Source organism: Onthophagus taurus, chromosome 6 (assembly GCF_036711975.1).
Source record: "Onthophagus taurus isolate NC chromosome 6, IU_Otau_3.0, whole genome shotgun sequence".
Taxonomy (NCBI): Eukaryota; Metazoa; Arthropoda; class Insecta; order Coleoptera; family Scarabaeidae; genus Onthophagus; species Onthophagus taurus.
In genome coordinates this window covers 21764230-21788378 of record NC_091971.1, presented here as the reverse complement: position 1 = coordinate 21788378, position 24149 = coordinate 21764230, and the positions used below count along the sequence as shown (strand labels likewise).

General features: G+C 33.2%; 1 protein-coding gene across 3 annotated transcripts in view; it reads left to right on the top strand.

Annotated features, from left to right (window-relative positions):
* LOC111422683 (LIM domain only protein 3) overlaps positions 1 to 24149 on the top strand; it is a 284619-nt gene that overhangs the window by 19576 nt on the left and 240894 nt on the right. The gene's annotated exons all lie outside the window — the stretch shown is intronic.

The following is a 24149-nucleotide window of genomic DNA, read 5'->3' as shown; positions in this document are numbered from 1 at the left end:
CAGCTTTAGAATTTATTACCAATAGGTCGCTGTTCAGACATTTTATGCTCAGAATAGTAACATGTTAAGCTATTTCTATACAAAAGGTTGTCAATCCTTGCTCTACGAGGTGTGACAACAAATCATCACTTTGAATTTTTTTAAGAAAATTATGTGAAGATCGTAAGTTTAACTTTAGCCCATTACACAATGCGGTATTGTATGGAAATGAACAGAAACGAATTTTGATGATTTCACTTAGTTATTCGAGATTTACTCAAGGTTCATGAATTCCAAATTACGTTGTAGATAATTATTTCAGAGCATATTTATATTAGCACCGAACAAATTCCTGGAAATTCCCTCCTATCCACACTCGGACAGGAAATGGAACACCGCAGATGAATTGGAGAAACCAATTGTCATCCTTTATTGGTGTAATTCACGCCGCGAACATTATTGTGAATAAATCTCTTTGCAATAATTAAACATTATCTTGAATATCTTATTTTAAGCTATTAAAATCTAAGAAACTTTAAAAATTACTTTTATTATTTATGTTTGTGTTAAATTTTAGTGTTAGATAATCATTCTATGAATAAATAAACTTTTTAAAGATTACATAACCAATTGTGGTTGTTGTAATTGGCGCAGTCAGTAGGATTTGCTTACAAACTCTTTCTCTAAAGAATTTGAACGTCGCAAGTAAAATTTCTACTGATGAATATTAATTCTGTCACGATGGAGATGTCGATTTGCTCAGCAAGGAATATTTCTTTATTATATTATAGATCGTCTCTGGAAGAACAGATGCAAATATAAAAAAGTGGGGCCCTAAATTTCGTTATTTCGATCATTAAGATAAAGATCTAGCCACAGAAAAATTAGCCAAAAGTCATGAAGAGATTATTAAGCTTAGTCAACACCAAATATTGCTGTCAGCTAAAGTAACGAAAGTATTCCAATAAAATGTTAAAACTATAAGGAAAAATTAAGTAATTCTTAATTAATTCAATTAGGACAAGGTTTTCAGAACCTTACAATATTCGCTTTAAGCAAGCCTAAAAACGAACCTATATGCCATAATATGGACATTAACCGTTTGAGTCCCAGGGGGTATTGCAAAAACACTGTTGAAGAATCCCAAACATCGCAATCGCGCTTTTTATAAATTCGACTGGGTTTTCTTGAAATCTGAACAGCGCGATCGCACTGCTTGGGACTCAAACGGTTAACTTTAACTTTTGCGGAAATACAATCCTATCGTTCTGCAATAATTCGGTGAGAAATTCATGGAATTACAAATGATACAAAAAAAAGTAAGCTACCACTTTCTGCAATAAACGAAAACACTTATGCTCGAGGGAAAATACTCAAAGACACCAAACTTTATTCCTATTAGATATTCCTGTGTGTTTTTCAAGTTCCACAACCTATCAACAACCTATACCTTGACGGAAACAACAATAAGGATCGAATGAATTTTTAAAGACTGAAGTAGAACGTTATTTCAACGAAACCAATTTATTATGACATCAATACAATGGAACATCCTAATGGTTCAAAGTAAAATGTAAAAGTTCGTCCTCCGACCTGTTTATGTTAACGTCCTTTTTAACGTTTTCAGTTATTTAACAACTTTTAACTTATTTATTTTGTGTTTTCAATCAGTTTTAACTTTTTCAGTGTTAAATTTAATTTGAATAAATGTATTTTTTACGTTTCGGCCTCTGTAATGTGTAACACATCACCCTTGTTCAAAAGAGTCTTATAATTGACGTCGTGCCCGAAAAAGAGTAACAAATTGCTCAAAACATATGTAGCATCGATCTAATAAAATATTTTCATGGTTATATTGTTTTTTACTTTGAATGTTCCAACGATGAATCTGGATAAAACACTAGCCTGTCCTTTTTTTTGTTCATGGCCACTATCGAGAACACATAAGCATTCTATGTTGGGGGAAGAAAGAATGCAGAACAATACATGGAAAGCACCCGATTCAAATAGTTGAGCAACATTAACTTAACAAAGACGCAATAAGAACTACCTTATTGAGAAATCTAGAATATCAAATTAGGCGAAATCCAGTAATCCTAAACAACTCCAAGGATCAATTGCGAAAAGTTCAAGAGCAACGTGTAATATTACACGTTGGCACTCCGATAATTATGTCCCTAATTGTTATAGGGGCTGATTTAACCTAATTTATTCAAGAAATAAAAACTCTAAAGAAGGCAACGAAGTCTGTATAACTGAGAAATTTCAGAGGGAAGATTTCGTCACCACTGACTGCGGTATTCATACTAAGGAGGGACAATATGACACGTTTCAAAACACAGGATACTAGGAAAATTTTTAGAAAGTAGTATAAACTCGGACAGGATATATACCACCGCAGAAGAATTAGAGATATCAACGGAGGTACAACACAAGTCCTTGACCACAAGACCATCAATACAGAAAATCCAGAAAGTTTTTCTTCATCCTCACATAGTTTAAGTTCAAGCTTAAAGTAACACGCTTCTTGACATTTATTGATATTTTGGTTTTGATGTTTTTATTACTATTCTCTAAACTGTGATTATGGTATTAATGGTTTCAAGCTTTATATGGTTTAAAATATTAAAAAGGAATTGCGATCTCGACCTTATCTTGTAAAATTCTATCTCTCCAACGGTTGGTGTGTTTCTGTCAATGTTGCTATGTCTCGCTCGCAAGCTACCATGGCTTTTCCGATAAGCTTAAGAATAAGTTTCGATGAATGCGAATCTTAGCTGCGGATGTGTAATGACTATAATTGAAATTGCAGTGCTTCACCCATAAGCGACTTCGGCACATAACACATAAACGTTATGGCTGAGGTACACATATCAGTTTTTTGGAAATCACATAAAATATTAACTTGTAGTCACGGAATCTTTCAATTCTGAGATTATAGGACCTCGGCCGTAAGCGATTTTGGCATTACGTTGTAAAATTCTATCTCGCCCACAAGCGACCTCGCCTTTAATGATAAGAATTATAATTAAAATCCATACTATCAGTAATTGTATAAAGGGAAAAAATATAATTTTTATATATTTTTAACTGATCTTTAATTAAAGCAATTAGTCTGATTAGTTTCGGTTTTATGTCATCCTCAGACACTATGTTAAAATATCATTAAGAAATTAAAATATTAAATTTAGTGTTCGATGGTATGTTACACAATTAAAATTAAGTTAAATTAATAAAATAAAATACAAACAAGTTTACGTATTAAAAGTCTTGAACGTTCTGATGTTTCTGAGTATGGTATAAAGCCGAAATTACTCAGACTAGAATTGTTTTAATTAAAGACCAGTTAAAAGTACATAGAAATTATATTTTTTCCTTTAACAATAAGCTTAAGGCTGCACTTAGGGAATCTTTCAACTCTGAGATTCCATGGCCGTTGGGTTTATTTTTTTTGATAAGTAGAGCTTCTGAAATACCACATGAAAAGTTGACTGCTAGTTGTCTGTTCACCTCTTTGGCGGTCCGCCTGATTCCCTGCAAATTCTTTGTAAGCAGAATTTTCGGTAGTCTAGACGTGATGGTTATGCTAAAATCTCTTGCGCTATCTTACCCATTTCACAAATCTTGAACCACTCCCGGATAGTATCTCATAGGCATTAAAATTCCCGACTTATATATCTGACTTCTCAGATTACACCTTTGCGGAATCCTAAGTTCTTAAGATGTGCGTGCTGAAGTAGCAAAATTCTAAGATTGTTCGATGAGGTTGTTGTTGACTATATCTCGTTGGCTCATCCTATAACTTTAAAGTTATGTTCTTCAATTATTCAGTCCATAAATAAGTTGAGCGAAAATCTATCGCCTTGTTAGCTACCATCTGATGTGCAAAAGTGAATATTGTTACGTCTAGTATTTGCGATGAAAATATTGCTTTATTTGTAATTATGTAATCTATCATTTTTATGTTTTCATTGAGCATTGTTACGTTGTATTTCTGTTTTATTCCCTGTACAGTATCATTGCCAACTCGGGCATTAAGATCTCTAAATATTCTTACTTTAGTAATGTGAGTAATGAGTAATGTGATGTTTATCTACTGTTTCTTGAGGCTGTAGATAAAAATATACTGTTTCTTCATGTGGTTTCGAGATATCAGATGCATAAGTGTATATCAGGTGTAGCAGAATGTCAACTCCGAATTGGATCCTTTCAGCTTAGATTTTTTGCTGTATACAATTCTCATATGGATGTCTCCTGTTCTTTTTTTTTACTTTGGGAGATTTCTATCATTCTAGTTATGTTCCAATAGGTTAGTCTTGTAATGCATTTTCCATTATTATTTCATGCGCCAATCATCTGAGAATTTTTTTTTAGTATCATGAGTCAAATTTAGGTTTCCCTCTAAGCGGGGAGCTAACTTTACCTATAAAGTCTTCTCCTTTATCTGAGCTATAGACCGGCAGTGATACCCAGTGAGCTACTCAATCCATCCATTTATTATTAAAGCTAAGCCTAGAAACACATTTACCACATGAATGTTTAATGTTGATCCACTATCACGGCAGGTGTGCAGTTAAAAAAAAAGCTTAGAGCATTGTGATTAAGTTCTAAAAAGACACTCTCCATCTTCAAAAATATCATTCTATATCGACTATAACGAGAAATTGGTTTGCTAAATAACAGCAATTTTTTTGAAACAATTAAGAGTATTGGTTTCGATAAATCAACGGTTTCATTGAAAGGTGTTTTTCGATGTATATCTTTAACAACGTTGTAAATAGCATTATCAATCACCCTAGCCTTCGTTTTTATCTACATGTGTAAAGACAAAAGATTAATTCTATTAAATTATGAATGAATAAGTGATTACGCAAGAGCTTTTTACTCGATATTTTTAAAATCTTCAAGATTGACGTCTTGGACTTGGAAATTTTTGTGTTTGATACTAAATTTTTTTAGAGTACTTATTTCTAAGTGGTTTCTTTTTAAAATTATAATTGTTGATGGAGGTAGAGGAAAAGTGAGCTGTGACGTCTTGGTCTTGGTGTTTTCCTGGAAGCACAGGTGTCCAAAATGACGCCGCTTCGTGGACGCGGCATCCACAAAGAGAGGCTTGCTTGTCACGGTGCGTTTCGGTAAGAACAACTAACCGATGAGACGGCGGCGATTATCTACGGAACGGGAGAATTCCTCTTTTTACGAGCCTTGGCCAGTGGAAGAAACGTCTCTTGCCGACGACGATGCTGTGACTTCTTTCAGTTTACCACGAAAACTTAAATGTCACCTTTAAAAGGACTTTTTGGAAGACAAATTATAATTCAGTTACAAGATCAGTTGCGCATAACTCTTTTTAATTAATTTTTAAATAAAAAAAATTGATGTGTTTAATTGGATTAAGGTTCTTTTTAATTTTTCCCTGTCACGCATATTAATTTCATTAAAAAATATTTTTTTACACCCCCGTTTTGAAATGAGGAAGAAGGGTTAGAGAGAGGAGTTGTCGACGATGTCCCAGGGGGAAATCCCGAGGGCGGCCGATTCAAATCTTGGTACGGCTGTACACACAATTGATTAAACGCGCTCCCCTCGCAGCCGCCGCCGCCTCTGTTGCCCCCCTTGCGTTCGTCGCAACCCTTGCCTTCGGAGGGCGGCTCTCCGTCCGCAATGCTAAATTATGAACATATTTGGGCCATCATAAATATCGGCGAGCGGATTCCGTCCGAACCGGCCAACAATGAGGGGATTCAGTTTTGGGGCTTCGAGAATTTACCAATTAGCCGCCTCCGGGCCTTGTTGATAATTTACCGGTCGTAAATCCAACTCCAAAGAGGTTCCTTATATATCTCTAAAATTTCCAGATATAATTTCCTAGATACAATACGACTCATTTTGTAATTTTTTAGTAATTAAATTGTGAAGGTGTAAAAAATATTCTTTAACAATTAATTTATTTATAAAAAGATTCCGTTGACACGGAGATGTCGAAGAGAAGGACGTTATAGCCGTTATTATTGGAACGGCTAATAAGCAATTTGCTACATTGTGGCCTCTGAGACCTTGTTATTAAATTTATTAATAGCTTCGCTCTGCGGACGCTGCATGATAATGCTGGGGACCGTTTTTCAATTCATCTCGACACAAAAGTACTCTTACCTTAACAAAAAAATTTAAATAAAAAAATATGAATAAAAATGTAACCGGGGTATAGAAATGGTAATGTACCAAACGTTTCTTTAGTAATTTTCGTTAAAACTTAAAAACAATTTTATTTATTCTTGAACTAAACTACTCAATTTAGCACAATTAGTCACGGTTAGATTTATATACTAGAAAATACGAAATAATCAAAAAAAAATAACAATAATAAATTTTTATAACCATACATATGAAAATAAACCCCCCCTTCAAACCGCGCGCCTTTATATTTTCCGCAATTTCTATTAACTTTTATCGTCGGCGTTCGGGGTTTATTTTTTTTTTAACCTTTACGATTATTGCTTATCGCTTTTGCGTGCCGCAATTGAAACAAAAAAAAATAATAATAAATAAAAAAACGGTAGGATGCGCCGCGCCGTAAAAGACTAGTTTCCGTATAATTTTTGTTGTCTTTGTATTCTCTTCCCCTTTTGGGTAAAAGAAAAGAAGGGCCATCACCGGTGTGTTCACTTATGCCGAGGGAAATGTAAATGTACCCTAGAAAATTTACAATTCCGAAAGGATCCAGATACAGATCTACCTTTCGGGGCAACGGGATCGTAATTTGAAGGAAATTTGAAGTCTTTGGTGGTCAGATAAAAAAATGTTTATGCCATGGTGGTATCTACAGGGTGTTTGTGAGAAAGAAAGTGTGCAGGCTGTTTTAATAAAAATCGACAAATCCACAAAATTTCCCTAATATTTTTTAGCCTCCATCTCTCTAGAAACCTACAATTCGTAAATTCATAAATCATCGACAACGCCTTAAGAGAAATCGGGCACAAGAGACATCATATTCTTCAACCCACAAATCGCGTCCATCCATCACGTGATGAGTAAGAACCACGTCGTGAACGTGTTAAGTCCAAAATTGGAGAAATAGTAATCACCCATCGATTTAAGTCTTCAGTCATTTTTTTAATCATCTTTTTTTGAATTATTTAAAGACATCAAAGTAAGCAATTATTAACGATTTAAATTACGAAATGTGGTTCTTATTGTAATATTTGTAGTATGGAACATATTTATCAAAGAAATCATTCAATGAGCCATTATAAAGCGTTAGCAGTAAATATGTTGTGTGATTTAGAAACGTGATAAGGAAAATTGAATCTTGTTGGAGAATTGTTGAAAAGGAATGAAGCAGGCAAGAATAGAGCTAGAAGTTTTCACGCACCATTGGATGGTTGCTATACACGATATTGCACTCAATCTTACAAAAGGCCAGCACCAAAAATCTACCCACTCCATTAGCGACATTAGTTAAATATATCTAAGAAGGTCAATCTACATAACTTAGTTATCATTTTTTAAAGTTGAGGTGTGAAAAATTACTTAAAACTTTTTTCTCTTAATTTTTTCTAATCTAGTATATAGAACACCATTTAAAGTTTAATTTAGTATAAAAATCGTTTCTTTATTCCCATAAATAAAGAAGCTATTACTTTTTCTATATTTATAGGTATGGCAAATTTTTTCATTTATAACCTCTTTTTTATATTTTTTTCAACTTTTGTTATCATCAAGCTATATTTTATAATAGATAGTTTAAACAAGTCTATTTTTGGTATAATTTAGTTTAAAAATCGTTTTTCAATTCTCTTAAATAAGGGAAATATGATTTTTTCTAATTTGAAAACCCCTTATATTTCATATTTGACGAATTTAATAACAAAATGTTTTTTGTTTCGAAATTTAAAACATGTAGATGAGAATAACATGTATAAAATTTGTTCATAACAAATAACAAAAACTTAATCTATAAATATTTCTTTCCAACTATTTCGTATTTTTAGTTATAAACCAAAAAAGCCTTACATGTCAAAATCGATGATTTTGAAAAAAACTTTTTATTATATCTCAGAAATTAAAAATGATAGGAGAAAATACTGTGGACGAGAACTGTTTATAATGAACCAAGAAAATATTATACGCAATGATTATAACTCGACTATGATCAGTACCAACTCAACAGGTTAAAATCTCAAATATTTCAAATTTGACGCAGCTATTAACAAAATAGTTTTTGCTTCGAAATTTAAAGCTGTAAATGAGAATAATATTCATAAAATTTATTCACAATAAATGATTCCTTTCCAAATAGTTATAAACAATTAAAACCATAAAATCATTAAGTCTCAAATTATTATTTATTTGTAAAAATTTGCATCATAACTCGAAAAGGACACAATACCACTTTTGGTTTACTGTTTGATTGAAATTCTTGTATGCATGTTTAACATGAGTTTTTATATTTATGCAACAAGTATGTGATCAGATAAAGTAACACTTCCGATTACATAGATCCATTGAAGTAGTACTTAAAAGTGTTCTATAATTATAAAAACTGATATAATAAATTAAGTCACACTTCCTGTTGACGAATTTAGCCGTAAAGTTGATATAACATATGATTTTTGTGCAATAACCATATACTATTGTCACAACAGATAAATAGTTTTATTACTCTACAGGTTTTATTCTAAATTAATTGGATAACAAAAAATATAACTGAAATGATTAGAAAAATAAGTAAATATTAAAATTTTGGGTTTGTGTGAAACATATAAAAGCAACTAACCTGGTTTTAACTTCATATACTTTCATATCCATTCATCACTACAACTCAGCTTAGACGATTAGGCGAACACCATTCACTAAGCTACAGTATTCTTCAGAATACCCATATACCATTTTCAGTCTCTATTGATTCTAAGAAAATTTCGGTATAGAAATTATCAAAGAAAATGATATTATTTATTAATCTATAAACTTTTGTGATGATGTCTGTCTTGAAAGGTTTAATACATAGTCAACGCGTTTATGTAATCGATCGACAAGGGGAAGTACAGTATATATTATATCAACTCAAAAATAGCCTATATAGATTTTCCTCAGAATACGTGACACATCTGATGAAAATTAAGGCAATTTCACTCTCCCTTAATTGGAATTGAGTACTATCATTCCCAAAATATGGGGACTATGTTTGCCTCCGATCAGGATTTGGTAATTTAGTACCACTCAAGCCGGATTTATATTTGTCTGACGTGTCGTGTTGTGACGCGTCAGAACGGTATCGGTTGAATACATTTACTATGGTGAGATTTATATTTGTGTGTCGCAATGTGTTGTGGTGCCTTGTGTTGTATCGCATCAGCAGCGATCCCGATGTCCATCAGAGCAGTCGAGTGGGAAGTGACGCATAACGACAGATCAGACAAATGTACATCTGTCTTATGACTCGTCAGATTTGCGTGTCTTCTTTCTTTCGATATTAAATTTAATTACATTTAACATTATCAGCATCGCTCTCAAGCTCTTTAACCATGCCGTAAAATTCGCCTTTAGCCTCTCTCTTTCTGTTCACTGGATGAACCCAATATCTTCCATCTTTTTCTTTTTCTTAGAACAGTTGCCAGTACCATAAAATGAATATCTTCATAATTTGAATCAGAAGATTCATGGGAAAACATTATAGACCCACGTATGAACTTTCTGAGTGCTACGATTGTATTGATTCAAAATATCGCCAGAGTGCGTCAGAACACAACATATAAATGTGAACACTAACCATTACGTCAGAGCACATCACGACACAACACGTCAGACAAATATAAATCCGGCTTCATTCGGATATCGATAGGGAATAGTTGTCTAGAAGCTTACGCAGGTTCTTTCTATCACAATCTAGTAGCCACAATATTTTATGTTCTGAAATAGTTATATTTTTAGCATACTCCTATTAGGCTTGTGTTCCTTATGTTGCCTGAACTTGTTGGTACTTTTCATGTTTCTGAACATTTTTACTTTCAAATAATATACAGAGTGTTTTGGTGACTAGGGGAACAATTGTAACCACATATACTAGAATGAAAATGATGACGATTCATGTAAAAAAAATTAGTAAAAGTCCTCAAATTGCAAAGATACAGGCCATCAAAGTTAGGAAATTTTAACACATTTTTCTAAATATCTTAAATATTATTTATGGTAAAGCGTTGAAATGTAAAGCGTTGGTACAGTATAAACTAATGTCACGTAAAATCGTTAGGCACAATGCTATACAGGCTGTTCCGAAAATTTGTTTGCTCAGAACTTTTTTATTCTATCATAACCCTACATTTATTTTTGCAGTTTCTAATAGTAAATTTAGTTCAGAAACTTTTATCACTCTTAGATAATATTGATAAAAACCACCGTTTTTGCAAAAATGTTAGGCTCCGAATTCAATAATAACACTAAAAAAAACCGACATAACTATTATGTACGCAACATGTCGAAGTGTAGATTTAGCAAAATCCATTTTTAATTTGTTTTAGTTGATTTAATAAAATAATCCAAAAACAATAAATTAAAAATCAACAAAAAATATAAGCAAAAAAACCACAACACTAACAGGAATAATAAAAAAGTACATAAAATAAGAAGACAAGTAATAAAAAATACTAAAGGAAATGTTTAAAAACTTAGATTTCTTTTTATTTAGTGCTATTTTGTGTAGTTATATCTAGTCATCATATTCACTCTAGTATATGCGATTCAATTTGTTCCCCGAGTCACCGAAACAGCCTGTATATTAACCGTCTTCATATCCTACTGAGCCTCAATTTCTCTTCAGATACTACATTGTCCTTTTAGTTTTGACTCTCCTATTACATTCTGCTTTTGATATTCTTCAGCAGATTCTACATTCCATACCCCTTTTCTACGTTATGCTCTACATTCTGGCTCAGTTCTCTTACAGCGGGCTTTATATTCTGGCACTTCAGAATATGCATTCTGCCTTTGTTACTCCTTAATGCATTTTTATGTCTGCATCTGTTCTTCTTTAGCAAACTATTCATTCTACGTCTAGAAGTAGGAAAATTCACGCAGAATTCACTGATTCCGTGTCATTCTGTATCTGTGGTATCTGAATATTAAAATATTTTGCATTCAGAATATGTCCCTCGTTACCAGACGAGATGCATTATGTATCTGCTTCATCTTGCCACACTTTTGATGTTGCTGTTTAGCATGCATCTATATTATGATATATAACATGCATTAACTCGAAAACAAAACTAGTTGGGACGACAAAATTCATATACCAAATGATTATTATGGTAAAATCGTGAAACTGTATCTAATTTTGTGATTTTGTGTAATGTTGTTGTTTTTTCCACTAAAATTGATCTTTTTAAACAAGTTTATTAAGCTACAATATTATCATTTTGGTTTTGATGTAGTTTTCGGTTTCGTATCAAAAAAGTTTCTGTTTGTTTCACTTCGAATCAGTTTCTGAAGAAGGTTGCAACATGGCATCCGAAAAGTCAAGCCTTTTCTTAAAAGACGCACGGCAAAACCCGAAAGTTTCTAGTGTTAGTTCTAGTTTTAGTTATAATTTTAGTTCAATTAACACCGACCGTGAAAACCTTCGTACTTACATTCAAACTACTTTCATTTGTGTGGTAGTTGACTGACTTAGTGATATAATAAATAACCCTAATGAGATGTAGAGTAAGTAAATACGTGTGTGGTCATCCCTTTAAAATTGGTGTTTTATCTATTATGATATTTTTGTCTAAAATTTATAAAAGTATAATCAGGTGAAGGAATTGCCTACAGATGCGTTAATAATACTAGGAATTCAAAGGAATTTTAATTCCTTTCATCTCCTCATTTTGGCCTTCCCGTAGCAGGTCTCCAGTCTTTCATGCCGATTCAAGCCATTTATTCAATATTATATATTAACAAATAAGACTTTAAATTCGCATCCTCTCAATGCTTTAATTCTTGCCAAACCATGAATGCTGCAAATATTAATTGTTTGGAAACTGTAATCATCCGAAGTTTCAATATGATATTAATCACCTGTCTTGTCAATGGATACAGGGTATGATTTTCAGAAGTTATGGTTAAAAAATATCTTTATACTCTACTTCAACTGCATAATCTGTAACCGATAACGTAACACCTAGAGATCTAATATAGGTAGCTTTTTATTTTACAGAAGCCACTATGACAATGAGACTTACAATTAGTTCGTGTTATTGTTATTCCTACAAATCCTGATAGGATACCACGAGACCATCTAAATGTTTAAACAACATGTCAAATATGGCGTTTTCATCAAAGACTAAGAAAAGTTGATAACGACTTTCAACAATCATAAGAAGATGAACATCGCCGCCACATACTTATCTAAGTACATTGCCAAATATTACAAGCAATACAACAACCTCAATATTTCCGAATTTGGAACTCTCTTTGCTAATGAACTGGCAGTACTACGCATAGCAGCAAGAATAAGAAAAGGAAGTAGAAATCTTCGTTATAACAAAGATGCCGTAAGGTTCCTACCTGAAGTGAAATGTCTTGGAAGGCTTCAATTATGTATTTCTTGCTACTTACAAAATTACCAACAATCTATTAGCATTAAGGCAACAAGCAATGTATTACAGGATATTACTTACTTGCTTTGGATCAGAATCCAAAACAAGGAAATTACTTTCCTCGAGAAAGTTACCAAAATGTCGCTATTGCGCAGACATTGAGTTAGGGATTACTAAGCCCTGTTTCCGATTAGAACCCTCCGATGTTCAATTTTTATTGAATTTTTAGCGGAGATGCCTCTACAGTTTTCTAGAAAAACGTACACGCCAGTTGAATAATACAGAAATTTACTCACATTTAGAACACTATGTAAAGCTAACGAACTCAAAATAGAAGTTAATCAGTCGGTGGAAGGATATCGTCGAGCTAAGGAAACTAATCTCTCCAGTAGTAATCGTGAGGAAAAAAGATTCAACGTCCAAATTTTGTGTGTATTACCGAAAATTAAAACCAAGGCTGAATCATCAGCTCTCCCCATCATCTCCGATGCACTATTAGATTTTGATAGTACCGTTACTAGCAGATTCTGGTGATACAAGACACTTTGCAAAACCTAATGACACAAGAGGTGCTCCAATATACTTAAGAAAGTTACTGTTTAGTATGTTTGGACGTAATCATCATATTCAGCAGATAGGAAAAACATCTCAACCTGAAATTTCGAAATATTGCAAAAATTGAATACTTTGGCATTGCATCATTCTTGAGGTAATCAAACCCCACTCAAGCTATTTGAGTGGGACTCAGAACGAAAAAATTATTACCCTGTAACTAAATATATATCCGATGATATAATTTTGTAGTCCAGGTGTTTCCTTACATTGCATAGATTTATTTAATATTTCAGATTTTTCTTTTTGCAATTTCGTACAATTTGCAAAAATTTACATTATTTTTACTTTTCAGTTGATTCTTTTATATCGAGTGAAACATTTCTTTTTTATTTTCCACACTATGTTTAATTAATTTTCACAAATTTCAATAATTTTCATAATATAAAGCTTATCATAAATAACAGTATTTGTGGATAAAAAAAAGTAGAAGAAATGTTTTCTTATCATTTAAATAATTTCTATAATTTCAAGGATGCATTTTTAAAGGTAGGATTCAATCATACGAGTAATTTGAAAGATGCAAGTTTAAATGGACGTTTTGACATCAAGGTTGTACTTAACGAAGATTTTTAAAATTCCGGCAACGTTAATAATTTTAATAATTTCTGCGTAGAGGACCGATCTCTGTCTCGTCCCTTATATCAATGGGTAAACAGTTCTATCTCGCGTGTTTGCCAACTTTACGCAAACAGCTTCGGTTCGATCCGCGTAAAAGGATTCTCGTGTTTAATAATATTTTCGTATACGTTCAAATGACAAATACTACTGCGTCGCGACATGATCGAATTTACCTTTCCGACGAGAACGATAATCGTAATCTATTACTCGAAAGGAATTTCACGAATAACACGATAAAGACTTCTTTTTTTTATTTTTGATTCATACGAAAAAAGGATATTATTCATAACTGTTACGATAAGAACTTTTAGATATCTTTATCTTTTCGCCGCTACTGTTTTGGAATATTTTTGGTGTGGAATATTTTCCTTTTCTTTCGATGCTTCACTATTTTATTTTTTAAGTAAATGTTAATATTAAATCACGTTAATTAAGTAAAGATATAAAGGGAAAGGGGATTTTTTCTTACTGTGAATTATATGGGAACTGGTTAAGACTTGTAGTGAAGACAAAAAAAAAGGTAAGCGGATAGAAAGAGAAGGACGGTGGAAAATAAAGGCTAATAAAAGTTGCGATTGTGGTCGCTAAAGGAGTTTATGACGATGTCGTCGCGAACCGGCCGCTAGTTACCTATAGAATTTTATACCGCGCGACCAACAAAAGGCGTTTAATTGTTTAAAGGATCGTTTTTTTTACCAAAGCTCCTCTTCCTCCCTTAGGCCTAACAATGCGCGCCGAAGAAAGGTACATGCAGTAAAATACCTTAATGAGGCGGATCCTTGCGACGTAATTGCCCTTTTGTCTTCAAGACCGGTGTCTACTTTAATGTCTACCTTAAAAATCATCTCTTCGCCTGTCTCCTAAAATAATACCCTTTCCGTTTAAAGATTAACTTAAATTCACTACGATTATGAATCGTAAAAGAATCAATTTCTTAACTTTTCTTAATAAATAAACCCATTTTTAATAAATATTATTTATTTAGTTTTTGAGAAAATAATTATTAAACTCAATCAATATTTTTATTACCTACCATGTAGAAAATAATTTTCTTCAATCTATTCTAAAAGTCGTAATAAAACGATTTCTTACCGAATCCCAATAAAATTATTACAAATTATAAAAGAAACTATTAGCTTTTTAATGAAAAAGATCGTTTCTTAAAATACCTTTCAGTTTTTGAGAAAATAATATAGACTCAATCAATATTTTTATTATTATGTAGAAAATAATTTTCTTTAATCGATTTTGAAAAAATGCAATAAATCGATTCTTTACGGAAATCTTAAGACTTTTTATGAGTCATAAAATAAACCGTCAGCTTTTTAATTAATAAACGGTCCCGGTTTAAAAATTCTTTTCAGTTTTTGCAAAAACAATTTTTGAGCTTAATAATTTTATAATTGTGTGGAATCAACATTGCTTAAACTGTTTAAATATAAATAAATTATACGCCGTTTAATCTTGTACTGGACCACTTGTTGGAAAAGTTCCGTAATCAACTGGTGATAGTAGCAAGCGGTTTTAATCTTGACTTTTAATCAACAATTGCCGATTATTCTGATTGGCTCGAATTATTGACTCATTTATCAAACGACAAACTTATATAGTCTTTTGACAATGCATTCGTCTGACTTAATGCAATGATCAATGTAAAAGTAATAATAACAAAATTGTGATGATAATTTGTGGATTAATAGACGATTTTTATGTTTGCCACCTTAGTCGCTAAAATTTTGATAATCAAAACATGTTCTGATTTGTAAAATGTATCAAGTCTACATATCGACAAACAAGAAGAAAACAAGTTTTTCAGAAATACTTTTCTCAACATCATTGCTATCTTACAACATTATCATGGCTATGTTAACTTGTGGTTGCATTTCATGAATAGACTTTTAGTGAGTGATGTGTTTGTTAATTTCAAATAGGAGATAGATAGGCGAACAGCTATAGGTTATTGCGAACGGGGCAACCCGAATATCCTTTGATTTACTGAAGTATTACATTAGTTCACTGGTTGAATTTTTGCTGAATTTTGCTCATCTAATATTAGTTGATGTAGATTTTAAAGCTTTATCCTTATTATTTAGGACTTTTGAGCGGAAGTATCTTGTTCTGTTTAAAAATAGGTAATAAAATAATAAATAAATTTTGCTTGTATGCAGTCTGTACTGCGCATCAGGAAAGAAGTATTGGATGTATATATAAAGATCAAGTTTTACCATCTACTTTTCATTGGTTATTAACCTCATCCTCAGTAAATCTTATGAAACATAGTATGACTACTAAAAATTAAAGATATGGTTAAAGTGTTATGATTGTTATACAATATGAATGATATACACAAACTTAATGATTTAGATAAAGATTTTTTACATCCATATGTTATCAACTACTATATCACGGAAAAAGTGCTATCTTAAAGAAGGATTCACCAGAAATTAGCGTGTGAAATAATTACATCGAATACCGCGATCACCACCGTTCCGAACAGCACTCCTCAGACACCATACCGAATATCTCCCAATATCATCTTTTACTAAGCTATCCTTAAATGATCTGCAAACACAGGTTCTATCAAGCGAGCGAAGCCATGAACATGTGTCTACTGAACACTGTCTATACTTTAAAAACAGTGGTAGCAAAGGAGGTAACAAGATGTAAGACGATAGTCCACTACATCATCGAACACGTCATGGAATTTTCCTACTTGGCTGAGCACATCTCAAGCATTCATCATCTCGTAAAGGAGGTGAGAATTCTGTTTAACAAAGCGTTTCCATTTGGAAGTTGCTTACGAACAAATTCAAGTACTATATAAAGAACTATATGTAACCACTTATTAATGATGTACGGCATTGAAATACCCGAAGAAACAAACAAAACTAAGAGCATGTTAAGAGTACCAGAAATGAAGACCCTAAGGATAATCTCAGGAATAACCAGATGGGGCAGAATTAAGAACTTCGATATAAGAGATCAATGCAGGTTTCAGGACAACGTGTTATAATGCAAAAGTCGTTGGCACAATGTCCGGAAAATGCCAGATAACAGACTGCCAAAAATTGTAATTACAAATAACCCACACGGAAGCAAACCTTCAAAGAGATGGTAGTCAATTTTGAAGGCCAACTTTGGAAGAAACAGCAGACTTAAACTATTCTCTAGGTTATAGCCCATTGTCATAAGCAGTTGATTCTTGATTTCAATATGACGTTTTACCCAAAAGCGTTTTCTATGCAGTTTTTCTTCCACTTAACATCGGTTTCCTTCCATGTAACTAATTTAACCTTTCATGTAGTGTATATAAAAGTTTTAATTTTCTTACATCTGGCACATCTTTTATTCCATTTTGAATTATATATCGATTTGGCACAATCAATTGTGTTCCAATCGCTTGATTTGATGGTTCTGCCAACCTTGACACTTCAATGAAGGGAGAGCCAAATATTTGATGATTGTTTGTTTTTCTATTAGGATTCAGAGTATCTTATGTGTGGACTTCTATGGGTGGGAAATCTAGAATGTAGTATTTAACTATCTCAGATACAAATAGGTACTAGATTGAAAAATGTTAATTAAGGTAACAACAAAAATAGCTATCCCATAATCATCTTATTAGTATTCTCGAAAGTGTATGTAGTTATAATAAGATTGCAGAATGTCTTAAGTGGTAAAATGTTTTTTTCAGTCAGTTTAGTTTTCGAAAAATGTAGTGTACAACAGATGCAGTGATTGAATCCATTGTATCTCCTTTGTACATCTTCTTCACTTGGCATCGTTCATTCAGGGATAGAAAACTGAGGGTTTTAATGAACTTGTATCTCTATGTAGGGGAGTATCAACAAGTTTCATACACTATTTAACTGTGGTATGAGGATTACATTTAGTAACCAATTGTTGTCATATGCAATCCACTGTTAATGAAGATGATAATGCTATTGTCGACTTTAATAGAATCGTTGATCGCATTAGTAGCTAAGTTATAGCAGTTAATTTTTCATTGGAGACTGTGGTTGGTCCGAATTTTATCCGTGAGTTTGAATGGGGAATCTCATAAAAAGTTTGATGAAGAATCAAAGAAGGTGTGGTATAATCTGCTTGGTATCCACTATTTACAGTCAAACCAGTACCCCCATAAAGTTCTGATCAAAATTCGGCGATCATTATCAGCAAGCAGTTTATTTGGAAATCATGAAATATGGCTCAGTTTATAAAATGTTGTCATGATGCGTTTGATAGTTATTTCTAAAAATGTTTCAGATTGGAGTTTAGGATTTTTTCTATGAATAAAACACAAGGTATTTGAAAAATCCGATTTTATTGTTATTTACTTGGCAATTATGTATGAAATATGATGTTGGCCAAGTGCCCTCCATGACTCTGCTAACATGATACCATTCTTTTAGCGACGTTTTCCGTAACAAGTTCCAATAAATGCGGTTCGATTTCAGCAATTACCCATCTGATGTGGACCTTTAGTTCTAGAATCTTAGCAGATTTGTTAACATAGAACCTTTCATTCAAATAGCCCCAGAGGAAAAAGTCTAGTGGGGTTAGATTGCGAGACTTCGCTGGCTAATTGATGTCGTGCCTTTGAGAGATAAAATAAGCATGAAATTTGTGACAGTAACAGCGCTACCGGCTCCGTCCATACAGAAGTACGGAGCAATGATTTCTCCAGCCCATAGTGCACACCAAACAATTGGTTTTTCTTGTATAGCATGTGGATTTTCACTATCCCAGATGCGACAATTTTGGCGATTCAAATACCCATTCAAATGCACTTCATGTTTTGTGAAATCCAGTTCACAAAAATACGGCGTTTCTGATGTTCCGCTGGTTTAACTTGAATTTTATACACCTTAATTATAGATCTTTTTTAAATTCGTTGAATAGTGCCATATGAACGATTCAAATGCTATGAACGGTGACGGATTGTCGTGCTTGGTTCTTCTTACACATTATCACGAATACGAACAATATTTTCATCTGAAGAACCTCTGCGTTGATAGCGAACCCTGGTATATTAATAACCATACCACTTGTTTCAAATTTTTGCAGTAGATCACGAATTGCGGGCTCATTTGGAACATTATTACGTCCAAATAGTGGTCGAAGATTTCTTCGTGTAATCGTAACTGATCGCCTGTTTTCATAATAAACTTGGCAACGCAGTACAGTACGCACACTATACGGCGCCATGATGAATTTTCCATGTGTATAGATACCAACTGTTAAAATGCAAACTTCCAACATTCATAGAATGAAAATGGCGCGCAATTCAAATCCTAATGCCCAATTCGGATCACCCTTTATTATGTAGAACGTCCAGAAGGGTTTTTAGTTAGTTTAGTAAAAACTGCAGAAACAACGTCAAGTATTGTGGATATTATTGAAGGATTTTCCGTAGTATGTAAGTAAAGATCATCAAGTTGTTAAATTTGGTAACTTTTTAATCACGCTTCGTAAATCATGTATTTCATATGAAGTCAAACTCCGTAAACTTACTGCGAAGGTTTGTAGGAGGACTTAAGACATAAAATAACAAAATTGTAAGATATAACTCTTCAAGGTTAACTTCAGTTTCTTACTTTATATCTAGAATAGATATGTTTAATATGACTAGAGATATAAAATTCTGGAGAAGAAAAAATAGGAGAATATTCTCGATTTTGAGAATAAGCTTTTAAATACAAATACAGCTCGGCAAATTCAGTCTGATGACTGTAACGTGGCATAGTTCATATTTATGGGAATAATTACTATAGAGGAGTTATTTATGATATTTAGAATATATGTATTTGGCGTAAAAAAATAATTTATTCTTTGAAACAAATTAAAAAAAAAACAACAAAAACGAGTATTATTCTAAGAAAAATTAAACAATTATTAGTTCGAATCTAATGTATTTTCAGACAGCTCTGGCAAAGTTTCTAAATCACTTCTTCAATAGCAGAAACGTCTTCATTGCCTTCATTAACCTCCATATTGGTGGCATAATCTAATAATTTTAAATTATGATCAATGAAAGTTATTTTACCAGCTCATTCAGTTGCAAGCCGATTTTTTTTCGCAGTGTAAATAAAGCTGTAGGTGCTGAAGCTTCTTTCTGTTACTGCACTCGACACAGGCATACTTAGTATCTTGCCCGCTACTTGACTTAATGTCGACCCAAAACAAATCCCCTTCCACCATACAATGGGATGTAGTTTTTCCACGGATTTTAAAACATATGGTTTTCTAAATAACCCTTCTGCCATTAACTCTGCAGACTCATTTGGGCTCGTTACAGTAGCCATATTGTCTATAAACTCTATTCCTTGTATTTGTTCTTCTATTCGTCCATTAACATTTGGATCTACAAATATTTGCAGCAAGATGGATTTATTGCCATTTGCTTTCTCTTAACTAAAAATTTGTTTAATTCCCTTACCTCTTGGTTAAGCAAAGGGCTTGAGGAAAGGGCTGTTTCAAAATGACTTTCCAACTCATAAAAGCATTCAGCTACTTGGCTTAACCTTAGTTTATCTCGTTCCAGTTGGGTTATGTATTTAACAATAGGATTTATTGGGTAATAAAACTTTGAAACTTTTAGCCAAAAAATATCCTCATCCAATATCAACTTTGCAACTCGTTTACTGAGTATATCTTCAACTGTTTTACAAACTGCTAATTTTAAGGAAATGGCTGCTTTGGTGTCATTTCTTCCTGCTTGTATTTTTTTAAAGTAGCCGATAAAATGTGAGAATTGTGAATTTCTTTGATGACAGCCTTAACATATTCCATAATAGTAGACATGGTTTTCATTTTAGAAATGTCTTCAATTAACAAATTTAGCGTATGAGCAATGCATCCATAAACAGAAATATGTTTGTACTTTTCATGAAGTATATTTCTTGCTTTAACCATTGCACTGGCATTGTCAGTTACTATAGCAAAGAATTCTTCACAGGGTTTCGTGTGGTAATAATGTTAAGTGTGGATTCGTTCCTGTGGTTGCTCCAACCATCACACTGTAAGCTAACAGCAATCGCTTCTCCAATTTTCATTTTATTGTCTCTATCAACTTTTTTATACTCGGAGTCCAGTAATTGATAATAAATAACGTGTAGGCATTTTGAAAAATGGTCTCCAATGTTTGAAAAATGATTCCCAGTAGTGGTGGAACGGATATCCGGCAACTATCCGGCTTTGGCCTATAACCTATTACTTAGTACTCCACCATTCACAGGAATTAGTATCTCTTTTAGGTATTGGACTCTGCAGATAATAATCAAGTTCAACCCCAGTAGAACTTTTTCTTTGAATACAACTTTATATTTGTCATAAGCACCTCATTGTAACAATCCCAATACGATATATAAAATCTCTTGTTGCAGTTTCGTCTAGTTTTCTTCTCTTCGCTTGAAATTCATCATCACATTCATTACTAACAAAACTGCCGCTGTTATCACTTTCGATCATTAATTAAAGTATCCTCTTTTTAATGCAATAAGCCGTTTTGAAAAATCACTTTCAGTTCTTGAGAAATAAATTTTTGAAATGATCGACATTTTTTTCGAATTTTTCAATTTTTGCCAATTAAGTTTTAAAAATTCGTATAAAACCCATTTCTTGGAATATGATTTTGAAAATTTTCCAAAGTGTTAATAAGAGTGTCCTGTTTTCAATGAACCAACACGTTTTGAAAAATAACTTTTTGTTTGTCAAAAACAATATTTTTGAAGTTTTGATAAAATTTTCGATGTTGCAATTTTCATCGATAACTTTCAAAATTCGCTATAGAATTCATTTCTTGTAGGATCCTTGCTGAAATATTGCCAATTATTAATTAAAGTATCCTCTTTTTAGAGTTGCTTCGTTAGTTAAATCATCATCAAAAAAATTCATTTTGTATCTTGGATCCAAATAAGCTGACATATCTTATCAGGTTTCTTATTAATTTCATTTTTCGCAATAAATAAAAGTATCACTTCAGAAATGTAGCAGAAATTATAACCGTAATGGCTGTATAGATATGCTGAAATCCGGCTTTTCGCAAAATCACTATCCGTTCCATCATTAATTGATTATTTTCAACAATGGCAAATGGAGTACCTATAGCATAAACAGCCCTAGCTAATAGTTGATCTAGCTTCTGTTGTTCAACTTTTGATGAAACATCAATAAAACTCGATAATATTCTTATGACAATATTCTTCTCTTTCATCTCTAAATATGTAAAATGCTGTTCTTTTTGAAGATGTTAGCGAAATGTGAGTTTTGTTGAATATATCAGACTTCTTCCTGTTTACCCAATGTAAGAACGTATACCTTAAGAATACTTTCTAAGAAGGTTTCTGGTCGGTGCTGAAATTTTAAGCGTAACCGTTTAGTGTGCTAATAACATTACTCGTTAAATTTACCCCACGCGGTGTTTATAATGTAGAGCGGTGCCGGAGTTTGTAATTTAAATTGGTGGGTACGAGCGCACACACATACACACGCCACCAGCGACTGCGGCAACGGCGGCATTTTATCGGCCCGATAATCTGTTATTGTTGCTCATTAATGTCGAAATGATAGTTATTATGTTTGCGAATGTCGGCCAATTTTATCGGGTTATGTATCGAAAATTGAATGCTGACTTCTACCCTTTTACCAATTATCCTGCGTTTTTTGCATTATTTTTAACCCAAAAAAAAAGAGATTGAATGAGATTAATTAAAGAATTTATTTAAGACATTAATTGAATATTTATAATGTTGGAGAAAAAAGATTTTTCTTGTCGGGTTATTTCGTTTATGGGACTGTGGAATTCTTGGTATGCGCTCAGCGGTCGCCCACTAAATTAATACAAGAGGATATATTTCTTGAGGTGCCCATTATAAGCAACACCTACATCACTTTTGACAGTCCCCCGTGAAGGGGGGCAATGCGCCCCGCTGTTCGACCTATTAGGGCCGCACTGTATCATGCGAACGGGGCTCAGAATTAATATATTACGCATAATTGGCTACTTAAGGGACTCGGCTAAATTATAATTGATGGGATCGTTTCTATTTTACCCTTTCGGTTTTTGTGCTTATAAAATTTAAAAGTATGTAAAACGGAAACCGGAAAAGTAAAACTTTCTATCGTTCTACAAAACTTCCGGAAAAAAGCTATATCATTATTGCTTTTGTTAACATTTAAATTTTGAACGTCACGGCTGAGAAAGCTCCTCCTCGCCGGATGTACATAAACGTTAACGCTAACTTTAGCAAAAATTAATGATGACCAAGCTGCGTTTAAATGAAACATAAACATTTGATATGAAAAATATAAACACATTTTGAAACGTTTAGTTTCTTATGAATGGCGACTTTATCTTCTCGTTTTAATCTGTTGAGATTTCTTTTTGTAAATTCCAAGATGTTCCTTGTAATAAAAAAGGTGTATTCCTGACGAAAGGTGAACAAGTTACAGCATAAAAATAGTTGAAAATAGAATAAAATAGGGTAAAACGAGCAGAGACCGCGTAAACTTTTCTCGCTCCGGGTGCAATCAACGTCTCGATTCAGACGACCTCTAGAAGCGGCGCCAAGTGAGACGGCTCGACGCCGATTGACGCCCGAGGGAAAGCGTCGGGACGCACGCCGTCGACAGAGTTAGAGAGAGAGAGAGAAAGAGCCAAGGGGGACGACGACAGCTAATGAACCCGGGTAATCAATTACGTGTACCTATAAATTCTCAATCCGGATCGAGTTATACGTCCCATTGTCACATGACAATGACTTAATCTGTCGAACCGAGAGAATTGCCGGACGTAGACCAAAGTGAAGAGAGAATGAGATAGAGATTGATTAGAAGAGATGGATGAAAATCAATCGGTTCAATTGATTTTCCTTCGTTGGGTTCTGTACCACGAAATCAATTGAAGATAAACAACTTTTCGTTTTCTTTTAGTTTCTTCTTGTGGTTATTGTAGCTCGCGAGTTAATCGCGAGTGTGTTCCGATTGATTTCGATCGGGGTTGGGGCAAAGAAACCGGGGTAGAGAAGAACCGCTCGTTCCAATAACAGTTTTAAATTGAGTCGGGTTTTAAATTTCTTGTTCGGTTCGATTTAATCCGGGTAAGAGCACGGTTTCTTTTCCATCTCTCTTTCTCCTCTTCAGCCTCCCCCTTGTTTTATGTTATCATCTATTACAGAACGGCTCTTCGAAAAGAAACGAAGGGAATGGACCAAAAAGGACTACCGTTTAATGAGGAGGACATAAAAATTTAAATTGAATTTCTTGTTTTCATACACTGTAGTTATTACATTTTTACCAAACGAATTGAAATTTCAAAACACATTTTTTCATTGCGGTTTAACCATCAAATAAAAAATAATATAA